At 41.0% G+C, this 14,611-nt stretch overlaps 1 pseudogene; it reads right to left on the bottom strand.

Moving 5' to 3' along the window:
- Positions 1–10,651: 10,651 nt before the first annotated feature.
- On the bottom strand, positions 10,652–10,769 carry LOC124717662 (annotated as a pseudogene).
- Positions 10,770–14,611: the final 3,842 nt, after the last annotated feature.

The raw sequence follows: 14,611 nt of genomic DNA, 5'->3' as shown, positions 1-14,611 counted from the left end.
GTCCGTGGAGAAAGGTATTGCCTGAAATTTGGTATTCTCCGCACACTGCAGACACTGCGGCTCTCGGAAAATTGAATTCCCTAACGATTTCCGAAATGGAATGTCCAATGTGTCTAACTCCAACTATCATTCCGCTTTCAAAGTCTGTTAATTCGGATCGTACGACCATTATATCGTCGGAAACCTTATCACGTGATTTACCTGAGTACAAAATGACAGCTCTGTCAATGCGCTGCCGTTTTATACCTCGTGTACCGCTGTCTGTATACGAGGGCTGTCCTGAAAGTAACTTCCGAATGATCGTGATATTGAAACCACAGTGAAAATCAAAAATGTTTTATTTGTAACGGTTAGCTGCCACTTGCAGCTATTTCTCTACGTAGTCGCCGTTCTGACTTAGACATTTGTCGTAGCATTGTACCATCTTTTCAGTACCCTCATCATAGAAGGCAGCCGCCAGTGCTTTCTGCCAATTCTCTACGCTGGCCTACAGGTCGTTGTCTGTGCCAAAATGTTGTCTTCATAGCCAGTGGTTCATGTGAGCAGAGATGAAACTCAGAGGGAGACAATTACGGGCTGTATTGTGGGTAATCAAACATTTCCAACTGAAAACGATGCAGGAGCATCTTTATTGCCACTGCAGAATGCGGCTGAGAATTATGTTGAAGAAGAAACAGCACGACAGTTGTGTAATGTTGGCTGCATAGCTTAAGGCGAAATTTCTCATCAGGCCCTCATACTTCTATCTCTATATCCATACTCCGCAAGCCACCTGACGGTGTGTGGTGGAGGGTACTTTGAGTACCTCTATTGGTTCTCCCTTCTATTCCAGTCTCGTATTGTTCGTGGAAAGAAAGATTGTCGGTATGCCTCTGTGTGGGCTCTAATCTCTCTGATTTTATCGTCATGGTCACTTCGCGAGATATACGTAGGAGGGAGCAATATACTGCTTGACTCCTCGGTGAAGGTATGTTCTCGAAACTTCAACAAAAGCCCGTACCGAGCTACTGAGCGTCTCTCATGCAGAGTCTTCCACTGGAGTTTATCTTTCATCTCCGTAACGCTTTCGCGATTACTAAATGATCCTGTACCGAAGCGCGCTGCTCTCCGCTGGGTCTTCTCTATCTCTTCTATCAACCCTATCTGGTTCACCGGTGAGCAGTATTCGAGCAGTGGGCGAACAAATGTACTGTAACCTACTTCCTTTGTTTTCAGATTGCATTTCCTTAGGATTCTTCCAATTAATCTCAGTCTGGCATCTGCTTTACCGACGGTTAATTTTATATGGTCATTCCATTTTAAATCACTTCTAATGCGAACTCCCAGATAATTTATGGAATTAACTGCTTCCAGTTGCTGACGTGCTATATTGTAGCTAAATTATAAAGGATCTTTCTTTCTATGTGTTCGCAGCACATTACATTTGTCTACATTGAGATTTAATTGCCACGCGTCAATTCGATGCAGATCCTCCTGCATTTCAGTACAATTTTCCATTGTTACAACCTCTCGATACACCACAGCATCATCTGCAAAAAGCCTCAGTGAACTTCCGATGTTGTCCACAAGGTCATTTATGTATATTGTGAATAGCAACGGTCCTAAGACCCTCCCCTGCGGCACACCTGAAATGACTCTTACTTCGGAAGACTTCTCTCCATTGAGAATGACATGCTGCGTTCTGTTATCTAGGAACTCTTCAATCCAATCACACAATTGATCTGCTAGTCCATATGCTCTTACTTTGTTCATTAAACGACTGTGAGGAACTGTATCGAACGGCTTTCGGAAGTCAAGAAACACGGCATCCACCTGGGAACCCGTGTCTATGGGCCTCTGAGTCTCGTGGACGAACAGCGCGAGCTGGGTTTCACACGATCATCTTTTTCTAAACCCATGCTGATTCCTACAGAGTAGATTTCTAATCTCCAGAAAAGTCATTATACTCGAACATAATACGTGTTCCAAAATTCTACAACTGATCGACGTTAGAGATGTAGGTCTATAGTTCTGCACATCTGTTCGACGTCCTTCTTGAAAACGGTGATGACCTGTGCCCTTTTCCAATCCTTTGGAACGCTACGCTCTTCTAGAGACCTACGGTACACCGCTGCAAGAAGGAGGGCAAGTTCCTTCGCGTATTCTGTGTAAAATCGAACTGGTATCCCATCATGTCCAGCGGCCTTTCCTATTTTGAGCGATTTTAATTGTTTTTCTATCCCTCTGTCATCTGTTTCAATATCTACCATTTTGTCAACTGTGCGACAATGTAGAGAAAGAACTACAGTGCAGTCTTCCTCTGTGAAACAGCCTGGCGGGAGACAATATTTTCTAGACATCTTTACGCGCTCACTGTGAGCTCAGAAATGAGAAGAGCGACGCTATCTAGGGTCATACTAGACACACTGCCCAACACATCTGTGCAAAGCTTTATCGGATTTTTACAGTTGTTTCCATTTCGCGACCGATCGGAACTTACATTCTGGCCACCGCTCGTATGTGCATATCGCTCTCCCGTGACTTTGTCACCCGCGTGTGTATGCAGAAGTCGCGATGCTGAATGTGAAAGCTGTTTTTCCGTTTCCGGAGGAGGAACTGGAGGGGCGGATGGTGGCGTCGGAGGCGGCGTCGGTGGCGTCGGCGGCAGCATCGGCGGCGTCGGGGGCAGCATCGGGGGCGGAGTTCCTCCACCCGCGCTGGTACTGCAGCCTATTGTCCTGGGCGGCGGTCGAGTGCGGCGAAGACGGCGCGACGGGGGGCGGTCAGAGCCGGGGGCGGCCAGCGGGGGCGGCACCGCGGACGCCATGTTCGGCGCGCTGCTCGCGTTCGCAGAAGGCTACGCCGGGGGCCGTGCGCGCCACCACCGCCACCTGGAGCTGTAGGATTCCACCGCCACGCTTCTCTGCCTGCGAGCCGTCTCAGCCCGCTCCGTAGTCGCAAGGACGCAGGGAGGCGGCTGTGAGACGCCTTGTGCGTGGAGGCTGACCACAGGAACCTCGCCCCCCCCCCTCCACCCCACACAAAGATATACATACACACACAGACACGACACAGCCGCTCGTCTTTGTTATACCACAGTCTAACACAGTCATGAATCACTGCAGGACAAAAAGTGCACCATTTTGACAGCTGAAGCGATGCTAGCGCTCCAAGTGGCTAGCCTGTAGTAACCAAAGAGAATACCATAGAGACGCCACACCGGGACCAGAGTAAATCAAATTGAACAACTCTCCGCCATGTTTTCGGGAGGCAAAACAAAGGGGCAAAATACATGGCAGTGCAGAAGGAAATTACGAAACCTGGCCTAAAATAATAAATTCACACATTCACGTAAATGAGTTATTTATACACAGGAAAGGTTGCATGCACTTACTGTAATCACCTCAGTACCACAGAAACGTCGGCTTAGACACTGTAGTATGCAATGGCGAAGCAGTTACTGTGTCCCATCGCCATTGTGATGGCGCCAAGGATAGAATAATCATGCAAAAGTGCATCGGTTACAAGTTATTTATACTCTGGAGAGGTTTCATGCACTTACCGTAATCGTCTCAGTACCATAGAAACGTTCTTTCTGTGCTAGTGTATAACATAAATGAACAAAACCACCAGCAGATAATATTTTTAAACAGGGCGCTCATGAAATGAGATATATTCATAGTTTTACTGCTTTTGTGCGTGCAGTTATACAGCTCACAAACTTTAGGCATGATTTCCAAAAGAAATACGGCAACTGCATATCATTACAAGTTCGCAAAGGTACTCAAATGGTTCAAATGGCTCTGAGCACTATGGGACTTAACAGCTATGGTCATCAGTCCCCTAGAACTTAGAACTACTTAAACCTAACTAACCTAACACAACACCCAGTCATCACGAGCAAAGGTACTATCTCGCTCTTAAAACAACCTTAGAATGATGAGTGACTAAATTGACAAAGCCACAACCACTTTCGACTGGCGTTCGTCTGAAATCAGAAATTGGTCACGTGACGTCTTAGGCTCGTTCATTTTGAGAGGATTCATCGTATTTCGTATTATAACTTGAGTGTTTTGGCAGTACGCTATTTCAGGCAAACGGTACATTGAAGATTTATCACAAACACTTCACTCTAGTTACTTTTTGTTATAACTAAATATCAGTAAGGGACACATCAACTAGCCGAGCGGTCTCAGGCGCAGCAGTCATGGACTGTACGGCTGTCCGCGGCGGAGGTTCGAGTCCTCCCTCAGGCATGGGTGTGTGTGTTTGTCCTTAGAATACTTTAGGTTAAGTAGTGTGTAAGCTTAGGGACTGATGACCTTAGCAGTTAAGTCCCATAAGATTTCACACACATTTGAACATTTTTGACACATCAACTGTAAAAGTCCTTCGGAGAGTCTAAGACGAACTATATTAATTTTCGAAACTGTAACCCATCTCTGTGGTACGCGGTTAGAGATGTGCAGTATGTGAGTCGAAATAAGTTTGTTCGCGTCCTGCTATATGCTGTTTTTCATCTTCGCGTTTATAACACACTTTGGGACAATTTTTTATTCACATAAGAATTATATTCTGCAACGTTCTATGTCATCCGCATGTAAGAGCGTGTTCTGTCAGGTATGACTTTCTTCTATTTCGTGATTTCGCTCGGATTAAAAAGCGAAAGATGACGCTGCTGCGAGTGAAACAAGCAAATGACCTTTATGTTCTTTCTTGTCACAAATATGTGACCGTTTCATTTTTATTTTATTTTTTTTTTTCAAGATATTTAGCGATTGAAAGGTTGTTGTTAGGCAGGAGTCTAATCCAATTAGTGCGAGTGAAATGAGCAGCATTGACATTTATATTTTAGTATGGTACTAATATCTGACTATTTATTCCCGAATATGTTGCGACTTCCGGCAGTGTGAGTAGGAAGGAACCTAAGAGCACAGCTTGAATTGGTGCAAATGAAACAAGCAGCAGCCATAGTCTTATTTGTCACAAATATTTAGTTGCCATCGAATCCTTAACAACGATTTCATAAATTTGGCGGTCGAGACAAAGATCGCACCTCACAGCAAGCAACTAACGCCACGTGGCCGATTTCCGAACGCCAGTTGCACGCGGCAGTAGTTGCTTATTTCAGTCACTCGTACACAATGACTTCCAAGGGTATGGCGGTTTATAGTACTATGTGGCACCGCAAGGAGCGCTGAACAACGTGTCACAGCCTCTCTACGTATTCTTCATCTCTTTGGTAGCCACACAATAATGTCGTGTTACAAACGGAGAACTTGCTAATTTTAATGCTGTTTTTCTTCGTCACCGAAAGAGGTGAATTTCCCAATAGGAATAGGAAAATGTAATTAAAGTAATATCCCATTTCCTGAGAACGTAAATCTATAGTAATAAAATGTCAGTGCAGTGTGATACATAAGGATCACAGTTGCAGAATCGTAATAGTAGAGTAGACAGAGTAACCGGATGTGCGTAAGTTCAAAAAGAACGGATTACGATTATATCCGCGTACTTGGCCCATACTTTCAGGTGCTCTGCGCCAATTGTATATCGTTTCACGAGAATTTATTTTTCGCATTTCGGACTCATTTTAATACATTGAAAAATGGATACGATTTTTACATTCTTTGAGGTTAGATGCTACTTCGCCTTGTAACGCCCTTTTCGCCTTCTATGCGTTACGTGAACCAATCATGTTTAACCTGTGAGGCTTTCTTCTTATGTCTGTACATGTCTTAAACTATTGCATATCCTTCTTCATAACATCGGTACTTCCTGGTATTTATAAGACACTTCTTGCCCTTCTGGAGAGAAGATAAACAATTACTGAAACTTCCTGGTAGTTGAAAGCTATGTACCGGACCGAGATTCGAACTCGGGTCCTTTGCCTTTTACGGGCAAGTGCCCTACCAACTTTTTTTTTTTTTAACAAGTTGGAGTTGTTGTATTATAAAACTGCAATATGCAAAATTGTACTATACGAAAATTAATACAATTTAATAAGGAACATCAATTCAACGCAATTTAAGGTATACAATTTACAAAAACATAAAATCATAAATGGGCTTTTATAATGTATGAATGCTTTTCGCAGAGAAAATGAATTTTCTTTATAGGGGAAATTTCTATTTTTTTCCTTCCACGATGCAAGGCACGAAATTTCGTAGTATTTACAACAGTTATAAACGTCCAAGCAGTGACTGAAGGATGTTGAACTGTAAGATACAGACAGTGTATAAACAGAGACAAGGTAATATTCAGTGATACGAAAAATTACATTCAACTTACCCCATACAACGAAAAGTTGCACAACGCAGAATGCGCCACTATTCTCGAACGGGCCGTGCACGGCTGAATTTTATTTTTCTTTAATAAAAAAACATTTATTTAAGAAACAGTGTTATATATTCCAAATACATACTAAGTACCTATACTAACAATGTATACATGTTACACATGAAATGATTTAAACAAGACAGTTTGATCATTGCAATTATGCTGATGTTAAATAAATACAACAGAAGATTGTGTTACTGACTAAATTACCAGAAAGAATTAATTTAAACATCAAGAAAAGTTTTTTAAAGATATTTAAACTTCAAATATGAGTAAATAAAAACTGCACTTTGAATTATATGGGTTCTAATCTTTACGGAAGCATAAATAGCTCTGGATATCAGAAAGTTGGTGGGATAATTTTTAATATATTAATGTACACAAGGAAATCATCTCCGCGAGAGACAGGTTACGGGTAGAAACTGATCTTTAACGTTCTTAGCTCAGTCAGACGAGCTATGAGCACACAAATGTATGGAAGGCACTAAATACAAAATGTGGAAGATTTATGCCCATTGCACATAAAAACAATTTAATAAGCTTATTAGATAATTTCTGAAAAAAATTGAGGATGGCGGAAAAGAGATGTAGTAAGGTTGACTAGCCTTCCTACTACACTTTCTGGACATTAATGGAATGTTAATTATCTGAAGTTATCAGACCTATATAATAATTCTTTCACTGCAAAACTTACACATCACAGTGCAAAAATGAACAGGGCAATGTGCCAGCCATTGAATATTATATCACATAGAATCTTATGGTTTTAACCAATCGATAAGGACATTTCCATAAAAACTGTCAATTTCCATACTTATAACATAAACCAATAATGCAGCTTTAATGTTCTGTGTTTTGATCAACTGAGGTACCCAAGCACGACTCACGCCCCGTCCTCACAGCTTTACTTCGGTCAGTATCTCGTCTCCTACCTTCCAAACTTCACAGGAGCTCTCCTGCGAAACTTGCAATACTAGCACTTCTGGAAGAAAGGATATTGCGGAGAATGGCTTTGCCACAGCCTGGAGGATGTTTCATTCTGGAAACAATTACTTATCAAGAAAACCACAACGCATGCACATTGGACAACAAAACGTCTTACACCACCCGTAAAATATTGCCATTATTTATTAGTTTATACCGACATAATGTAGCCTAATTTAATCCAGAACGTTTCTTTGCTTTCATGAACTTCTTATGACCAACCACAAAAATATAGCGGTATATACATTTTTTTGCAATTAATATGGGAAACTAAGTAGGCCCTATTGAAGAAGATGTCGACTGCTTATCCGCAACCGGCAAACGTACAGACATTTTTATACATCACGAAATGGTGGTTAAGAATTTGCGATTCTCATTAAGTGCCTAAGTTCTGAAGACACTACGAGTGAGTGGAAATGCTAAACATTTTGTCGCATTCCAGAAACTGTAACTAAACATCCCTAAAATGAGCATTTTTTATTGTTAATGTTATTAACTTACCTCTCAGCATCCTCTGAACATCGAAAAAAGAGATATTTCCGGATTATGGTTTTGATTGGTGCTATAACTTACAGCGCTACAATAAGCGCCGAAATATAACTGCATTTTAATGTGCTCCTCCCCTCCATATGCACATACACAATCGTTTCGCAGTATTTTATGTTTATGTAGGCCAGCCGCTTGTCAGCGCTGCAGTAGCGGAGTTGCAGAAAATCTCTGGTACTTTGGTTACTCATATGTTAGGCTCTGCGTCAGCAGCCCTCCACACGATCAGAACGTCACACTCCCGAATACGATAGCCAACGAGCGCGAATGCTGTCGTTTATATTGATTTGTAACATAGCTTTTACAACAGGGATCGTATGTAATGCCATGAAGATCAGCACTAACTAAAAAGTGTCATCACATTTGTGTTACTTTAGTTTCCTGAGGACTCTGGGAGCTCTGAGACTTTACGTTACAGGTCAGTTTATTTACAATTGATTTGTAATATACAGATATTTACCGAAGAAAGTCGTTTTCTTTTTAAAAAAACAAAAAATCAGTGGCATGCAGTAGCCATACAAATAGGTGATGCACTGAATATTATATTTCTATTATTAACTACATTATTGTTGTATGTCTTCATTAATTATATGTATATTATCAATTAATTAGTTGGTAATATTGACATTATAATTTAAAGTAAAAAATAAATAATAAATCAATGGACAGGCTCATCTTAGTAATAGTTTCAACTAGTGATATTTTAAAACATAAGAAAAATTATGAAAGTGAAACCACAAGAGGTGATAGTTTAAACTGAAAGAATAGATACTTAAATAAATAGATCCAGGATCAATTTATATTACTATAACCAAAATGTTGCTGCAGATAGTCAGTTTAAGGCTTCAAATTCGTCCTTGACAGTTCGGAAGATACCTCTGCAACATCAAGGGAACTGAATTGTTCAAGGAAGTGTCAGTTGGCTTCCAATTTAGAATTTCGTTACCAGAGTGAAAACTGTGGTCCCAGATTGGTGTCGGGAGCTGCAGATGAGTAGACGTAATTTGCAAATGGCGATTTAGTATTCGCTCTGTGCTGTATGATTGATTTGAAAAACCCGGATTTCTTTTCTGAACGACTGCAAGTACCGCACATATAATGAGTAAGAATGGACGTCGTGAATTACTAATAAAATCACACAGTGGCCTATCAATACCACATCGAAGTGTTGCGTCATCTCTGTTAGAAATGCTGAAACGTACCACTCATGGTAGTGAATAAGGAAATTAAACATGCCAACTGATTAATTAGTAATAAAACACCACTTGATTAACTCAAAGTATGTTAGTATATTGTGAAATTACTACAACTACATCCCATGACGACTGCGTGTCAGAAGCTGGAGGTACAAAGACAAGCTGCTCTCAAAAAATTTGAAGGCTGCGCATTCTTTTGTTACACAGGTAATACCAATAAAATCATCGACTCTTTGACTGACAAACTTTTGGGCAAATTTTTACATAAAATATAGATTTTATAAAAGGGGTATTACAAAAGCAAATTTCATAACCAGCTCCTGAAGATAATGTTCCTGTTTTCGGACTCTTCTACTAGGTGAGCTCCAACTGACATAATAAGAAAACGAGAGAATCTGTCTTCTCCAGTAGTTTCGATAGAAACTTTTATTTCTCTCTAGCGCTGAAGGCCACCTTTCAACTGCAAATGCACTCACATGAATTGTATTCAGTAATGGCGCTAACATATTAAATTGTCTTTAGCATTGAAATAATGGTCAGTAGTCTTATTAGTTCATTAGTGGTTTCATTTGTAAACTCTTCAGTACTGTACACCACAGTCACCTTATTTTTCAATTGTTATGGAGCAGCGAGTTTTCTGTATACAGTAGAAAATATCACTTTCTTGGTCCTACAAGGGTGTTGTGCAACGCATCGCTGAAGATAAATATTTTGTCGAATGTGTCCAACAGAAAAATAAATTTGAAAGTAACTAAAAGTGCCAAAAAGACATTAATTGAACCTAAACTCCCTGCATCAGTGTCCTGAGGATGTTGCAACATAGCACTAAAAACATCACACGGTTTAATTCTGTTCCTGTACACCGTATTTACCAATTTTGTAGAGTGATTGCATCACGCTGGAGGACGATATTGCAAGAATTTTTCCAAAAATCTTGCACGCTTAGGAAACCTTGAAACAAAATCTGCGAATCCAGTAAGCGAACTAAATTATTTTATACTCCGGTATTTGGCTGTTGCCCTGACAGAAATTCAGGTTTAGCACATGGGAATAACAGTGAAAACATATGACTTCGGGATATGTGACTTTGGTTAATGGTTGAACCCCCTTTAGATTTTCCGCCATAGTTGCCACACGGTTAAACTCTTATGCTATCAATTAATCATTACATCAAATTGTGATACGAAGTGCCGGATACCTTCTGTAATACACTGCTGTGACAAAAGCCATGGGCTACCTCCTAATATCGTATCGGACCTCCTTTTGCCCGCCGTACTGCAGCAGCGCGAGGTAGCATGGACTCAAGAAGTCGTTGGAAGTACCCTGCAGAAATATTGAGCCGTACGTAATTGCGAAAGTATTGATAGTGCAGGATTAACTACACGAACTGACCTTTCGACTCCGAACGAACAGGCCATGAAGGGCCAGCGGTACCGACCGGCCGCCGTATCATCCTCAGACCACAGGCGCCACTGGATGTGGATACGGAGGGGCAAGTGATCAGCACACCGCTCTCCCGGCCGTATGTCGGTTTACGAGTCCGGAGCCGCTACTTCTCAATCAAGTAGCTCCTCAGTTTGCCTCTCAAGGGCTGAGTGCACCCCGCTTGCCAACAGCGCTCGGTAGACCGGATGGTCACTCATCCAAGTGCTAGCCCAGCCCGACGGCGCTTAACTTCGGTGATCTGACGGGAACCGGTGTTACCACTGCGGCAAGGCCGTTGGCGACCTCTCGACTACTAAAAAAAATGGTTCACATGGCTCTGAGCACTACGGGACTTAACTTCTGAGGTCATCAGTCCCCTAGAACTTAGAACTACTTAAACCTAACTAATCTAAGGACATCACACACATCCATGCCCGAGGCAGGATTCGAACCTGCGACCGTAGCAGCCGCGTGGTTCCGGACTGACGTGCCTAGAACCGCTCGGCTACCGCGGCCGGCCTCTCGACTACTTTCCGGAAATGTTCGATGATATTCATGTCTTGCGATATGGTTGGTCATATCGTTCGTTCGAATTGTCCACAATGTTCTTCAAATCAATCGCAAACAATTGTGGCCCAGTCTGTATATGTGCATATCGCTGTTCCATGACTTGTCGCCTCAGTGTAATGCTTTTCCCTTCTGGAAAACATTACACGCAAGCTGTGCCTTGAATGTTACTAATACCTTATCTTTTCGAACTAGATTCATATGGAGGCCCGCAGACTCAGTTTTTCATAAAGGCAAATGGGAAGTTGCGCTACGCAACATAAAAGTCAAACATCGTAGGCCTGGTGTCAGCTGATACTGTGTGTTCAAATCGACAACTGAGGTCGCTACCGAAAAGTGAATGAACAGTATAGCGCTTGCTTCTTATATTTCCAAATAACTTCTTCAGAGAGCGTACTACACTAGGTTTTAGATTAGATTAGATTAGATTAATGCTAGTTCCATGGATCATGAATACGATATTTCGTAATGATGTGGAACGAGTCAAATTTTCCAATATATGACATAATTAAATTAATATAACAACTTTTTAATTTTTTTGTTTTTTTAATTTTTTTATAATTTTTTGTTTATTTTTTTCTTTTTTTCTTAATTTATATCTAAAAGTTCCTCTATGGAGTAGAAGGAGTTGTCATTCAGAAATTTCTTCTTAAATACTTGTTGGTTATCTGTCAGATTTTTGATACTATTTGGTAAGTGACCAAAGCCTTTAGTTGCAGTATAATTCCTCCCTTTCTGTGCCAAAGTTAGATTTAATCTTGAATAGTGAAGATCATCCTTTCTCCTAGTATCGTAGTTATGCACACTGCTGTTACTTTTGAATTGGGTTTGGTTGATAATAACAAATTTCATAAGAGAGTATATATACTGAGAAGCTACAGTGAATATCCCTAGATCCTTAAATAAATGTCTGCAGGATGATCTTGGGTGGACTCCAGCTATTATTCTGATTACACGCTTTTGTGCAATAAATACTTTATTCCTCAGTGATGAACTACCCCAAAATATGATGCCATATGCAAGCAATGAGTGAAAATAGGCGTAGTGAGCTAATTTACTAAGATGTTTATCACCAAAATTTGCAATGACCCTTATTGCATAAGTAGCTGAAGTCAAACGTTTCAACAGTTCATCAATGTGTTTCTTCCAATTTAACCTCTCATCAATGGACACACCTAAAAATTTTGAATATTCTACTTTAGCTATATGCTTCTGATTAAGGTCTATATTTATTAATGGTGTCATACCATTTACTGTACGGAACTGTATGTACTGTGTCTTATCAAAATTCAGTGAGAGTCTGTTTAAAAGGAACCACTTAGTAATTTTCTGAAAGACATTATTGACAATTTCATCAGTTAATTCTTGTTTGTCAGGTGTGATTACTATAATTGTAACATCAGCAAAGAGAACTAGCTTTGCCTCTTCATGAATATAGAATGGGAAGTCATTAACATATATTAAGAACAACAAAGGGCCCAAGACTGACCCTTGTGGAACCCCATTCTTGATAGTTCCCCAGTTTGAGGAATGTGCTGATCTTTGGATATTATGAGAACTGCTTATTTCAACTTGCTGCGCTCTTCCAGTTAGGTACGAATTAAACCATTTGTGCACTGTCCCACTCATGCCACAATACTTCAGCTTCTCTAGCAGAATTTCATGATTTACATAATCAAAAGCTTTTGAGAGTGATGTGTTGGTAGAAGAGCCAACACCGTGTAGCTAGAGGAGGCCGAAATGCATGCGTTTAAGCTCACGCAAACTGGCGTGAGGTCTGGAACAGGACAATGTAATTAATTTAGCCAATAAGGTACGTTGCTGCTGGAATACTTCACTTTAATCCATAATTGGTGTACATCGCTCTTGATGGTACATGTTTTATAATCTCAATATTAACTGGTAATGGCGCCTTGCTAGATCGTAGCAAATGACGTAGCTGAAGGCTATGCTAACTATCGTCTCGGCAAATGAGAGCGTAGTTTGTCAGTATAGCATCGCTAGCAAAGTCGGCTGTACAACTGGGGCGAGTGCTAGGACGTCTCTCTAGACCTGCCGTATGGTGGCGCTCGGTCTGCAATCACTGACAGTGGCGACACGCGGGTCCGACGTATACTAATGGACCTAGCAAGTGTGGTGTCTGGCGGTGACACCACAGAGAGATCATTCAAAATTTGATTGGTGAAAGCATATATGGCATTTTCTGTTGAAAAACCTTTCTGGAAACCAAACTGACATTTTGTTAGTACTTCATTTTTACAGATATGTGAAGCTACTCTTAAATACATTACTTTCTCAAGAATTTTGAATAAATGGAATCAGATAGTGCTGTGTTGCTGAGCAGACTGGCCGTGTATTTGGGAGGACGGATGCTTAGATCTTCATCTGGTCATCCTGATGTAGGTGTTCAGTGATTTCCTTCAACTACTTCAAAAACAAGTCCCAAAATGGCCCCCACTGTAAGATTACAGCCGTGCGCCTTTGTAAACATTCCCTGACCAATCGCGTAAGCATGTAAATGCTTGTAGATAGACATTACGTATTTTTTGTTCTTAAACTATAATAGCACCTTGTAAAGAGCCCTCTCTTCCGTCCAACAAACAGACAAGTAAAAACGTGTGACTGGAAATTTTATCGCATACTGTGGAAAGAATGAGCAGCACAATTCAGAGTATGTAATGACAGAACTCGTAACTCGTTTTAACTGAAGAATTCTTAAAGTTAACGATGTAAATAATACGTCACTGAACATCTAGGGCATCTAGAAAGCATGCAAGTTCAAAACTAAAGATCTCAATTGTTCTCCTGCAGATGAAGATTTCGTAAGGTCATAATTATTATTCGGTTAGTGGATTTTCAGAAAAAGATTCATGCGCATAGCTACAAAATCCACCTCTCGAGAAGTTACGGAATACTAGTCAACACAGCTTTCTACTATAAGACTATGAGCTCCGTTCCACGTCTTTTCATCCCGAGCCTCGGGCCAGAACTTGTCGTCAGGAGCTCTGTATATCTACACCACAACTGCTCTCTGCAGACTGAGGTTTCAGCAATGTTGGCGCCAAAACAAAGAAGACCATTAGGATAGAAAGCTTCACTGTGAAACTGATCTACATAATACAGGGTAATTCAGGTTGACTGTCACATAATTTTTGAGATGATTCTACACGTGAAAATAAGACGAAGAAGTCCCATGAATATGTGTCCAATTTTCGATCGTTACGGAACTGGATCGAGAGGAAAACTACACACATCCGTGAATGATTAAGAAGACAAGTGGGGATATTACTTACCGAAATGTTGTGTAGGCGCGGAGGTGTACAGAATAATGGTTCGACTGATGGCTGAACCATCCTACAAGAGGTATTGAAAAAGTCTCCCTCCCCCATCTCAATGCACTTGTCAACTCATGGAAGGGTGTGCTGTGTTGCGCGTCGAACACCATCTCGGCGGGCTTTAATGCGGGCAACAGCGTCAGTGATGCGAGCGACAAGTTCTTCACGTGTTTCCGCCTTCATATCTTACACGTCGCCCTATAACCAGCCCCATAAAAAGAAGTCTAATGAGGTTAGGTC

This window comes from Schistocerca piceifrons, chromosome 9, assembly GCF_021461385.2.
Source record: "Schistocerca piceifrons isolate TAMUIC-IGC-003096 chromosome 9, iqSchPice1.1, whole genome shotgun sequence".
Classification (NCBI taxonomy): Eukaryota; Metazoa; Arthropoda; class Insecta; order Orthoptera; family Acrididae; genus Schistocerca; species Schistocerca piceifrons.
Note: the sequence above shows the minus strand (reverse complement) of the source record. Positions and strands in the feature narration are given on the sequence as shown.